This window comes from Schistocerca americana, unplaced genomic scaffold (assembly GCF_021461395.2).
Source record: "Schistocerca americana isolate TAMUIC-IGC-003095 unplaced genomic scaffold, iqSchAmer2.1 HiC_scaffold_720, whole genome shotgun sequence".
In the NCBI taxonomy this organism is placed as follows: domain Eukaryota; kingdom Metazoa; phylum Arthropoda; class Insecta; order Orthoptera; family Acrididae; genus Schistocerca; species Schistocerca americana.
In genome coordinates, this window is record NW_025726479.1 from 47,501 (window position 1) to 50,000 (window position 2,500).

The 2,500-nt window shown below is 60.6% G+C and overlaps 1 pseudogene; it reads left to right on the top strand.

The window, feature by feature from the left end:
* Positions 1 to 2,500, top strand: part of LOC124589671 — a 5,899-nt pseudogene that overhangs the window by 720 nt on the left and 2,679 nt on the right.

Sequence of the window (2,500 nt, forward strand, 5' to 3'; positions counted from 1 at the left end):
TGGCTGGCTGCCCGGCGGTATATCTGGAGGAGTCGATTCGCCCCTTTGGGCGCTCGGGCTCCCGGCAAGCGCGCGCGGTTCTTCCCGGATGACGGACCTACCTGGCCCGGCCCCGGACCCGCGCCGCTGTTGGCTCGGGATGCTCTCGGGCGGAATAATCGCTCCCGTCAGCGGCGCTTCAGCTTTGGACAATTTCACGACCCGTCTTGAAACACGGACCAAGGAGTCTAACATGTGCGCGAGTCATTGGGCTGTACGAAACCTAAAGGCGTAATGAAAGTGAAGGTCTCGCCTTGCGCGGGCCGAGGGAGGATGGGGCTTCCCCGCCCTTCACGGGGCGGCGGCCTCCGCACTCCCGGGGCGTCTCGTCCTCATTGCGAGGTGAGGCGCACCTAGAGCGTACACGTTGGGACCCGAAAGATGGTGAACTATGCATGGCCAGGACGAAGTCAGGGGAAACCCTGATGGAGGTCCGTAGCGATTCTGACGTGCAAATCGATCGTCGGAGCTGGGTATAGGGGCGAAAGACTAATCGAACCATCTAGTAGCTGGTTCCCTCCGAAGTTTCCCTCAGGATAGCTGGTGCTCGTACGAGTCTCATCCGGTAAAGCGAATGATTAGAGGCCTTGGGGCCGAAACGACCTCAACCTATTCTCAAACTTTAAATGGGTGAGATCTCCGGCTTGCTTGATATGCTGAAGCCGCGAGCAAACGACTCGGATCGGAGTGCCAAGTGGGCCACTTTTGGTAAGCAGAACTGGCGCTGTGGGATGAACCAAACGCCGAGTTAAGGCGCCCGAATCGACGCTCATGGGAAACCATGAAAGGCGTTGGTTGCTTAAGACAGCAGGACGGTGGCCATGGAAGTCGGAATCCGCTAAGGAGTGTGTAACAACTCACCTGCCGAAGCAACTAGCCCTGAAAATGGATGGCGCTGAAGCGTCGTGCCTATACTCGGCCGTCAGTCTGGCAGTCATGGCCGGTCCTTGCGGCCGGCCGCGAAGCCCTGACGAGTAGGAGGGTCGCGGCGGTGGGCGCAGAAGGGTCTGGGCGTGAGCCTGCCTGGAGCCGCCGTCGGTGCAGATCTTGGTGGTAGTAGCAAATACTCCAGCGAGGCCCTGGAGGGCTGACGCGGAGAAGGGTTTCGTGTGAACAGCCGTTGCACACGAGTCAGTCGATCCTAAGCCCTAGGAGAAATCCGATGTTGATGGGGGCCGTCATAGCATGATGCACTTTGTGCTGGCCCCCGTTGGGCGAAAGGGAATCCGGTTCCTATTCCGGAACCCGGCAGCGGAACCGATACAAGTCGGGCCCCTCTTTTAGAGATGCTCGTCGGGGTAACCCAAAAGGACCCGGAGACGCCGTCGGGAGATCGGGGAAGAGTTTTCTTTTCTGCATGAGCGTTCGAGTTCCCTGGAATCCTCTAGCAGGGAGATAGGGTTTGGAACGCGAAGAGCACCGCAGTTGCGGCGGTGTCCCGATCTTCCCCTCGGACCTTGAAAATCCGGGAGAGGGCCACGTGGAGGTGTCGCGCCGGTTCGTACCCATATCCGCAGCAGGTCTCCAAGGTGAAGAGCCTCTAGTCGATAGAATAATGTAGGTAAGGGAAGTCGGCAAATTGGATCCGTAACTTCGGGATAAGGATTGGCTCTGAGGATCGGGGCGTGTCGGGCTTGGTCGGGAAGTGGGTCAGCGCTAACGTGCCGGGCCTGGGCGAGGTGAGTGCCGTAGGGGTGCCGGTAAGTGCGGGCGTTTAGCGCGGGCGTGGTCTGCTCTCGCCGTTGGTTGGCCTCGTGCTGGCCGGCGGTGCAGGATGCGCGCGCCTGCGCGGCGTTCGCGCCCCGGTGCTTCAACCTGCGTGCAGGATCCGAGCTCGGTCCCGTGCCTTGGCCTCCCACGGATCTTCCTTGCTGCGAGGCCGCGTCCGCCTTAGCGTGCTCCTCCGGGGGCGCGCGGGTGCGCGGATTCTCTTCGGCCGCCATTCAACGATCAACTCAGAACTGGCACGGACTGGGGGAATCCGACTGTCTAATTAAAACAAAGCATTGCGATGGCCCTAGCGGGTGTTGACGCAATGTGATTTCTGCCCAGTGCTCTGAATGTCAACGTGAAGAAATTCAAGCAAGCGCGGGTAAACGGCGGGAGTAACTATGACTCTCTTGCAGTCCCTCATCGACGCAGCCGTCGCAGCCCTCGCCCATCTGGGGCTGCAGATCAACGCCCGGAAGTGTTTCACCCTCGCCTTAGTCGCGTCTGGGCGCGACAAGAAGGTGAAGGTCGACGCCGACGTTACCTTCAAAGCGGGCAACGCCACCGTGCCCGCCCTACGTGTGGGTGAAACCTTCCGGTACCTGGGACTGCAATTCTCCACCGCTGGTCGCTGCGTTTTCAACCCACGACGCCACCTGGTGGAGCAGCTGGACGTCATCTCCCGAGCTCCGCTCAAGCCGCAACAGCGCCTCCACGCCCTCACCACCGTACTTCTGCCTGGCCTGTACCA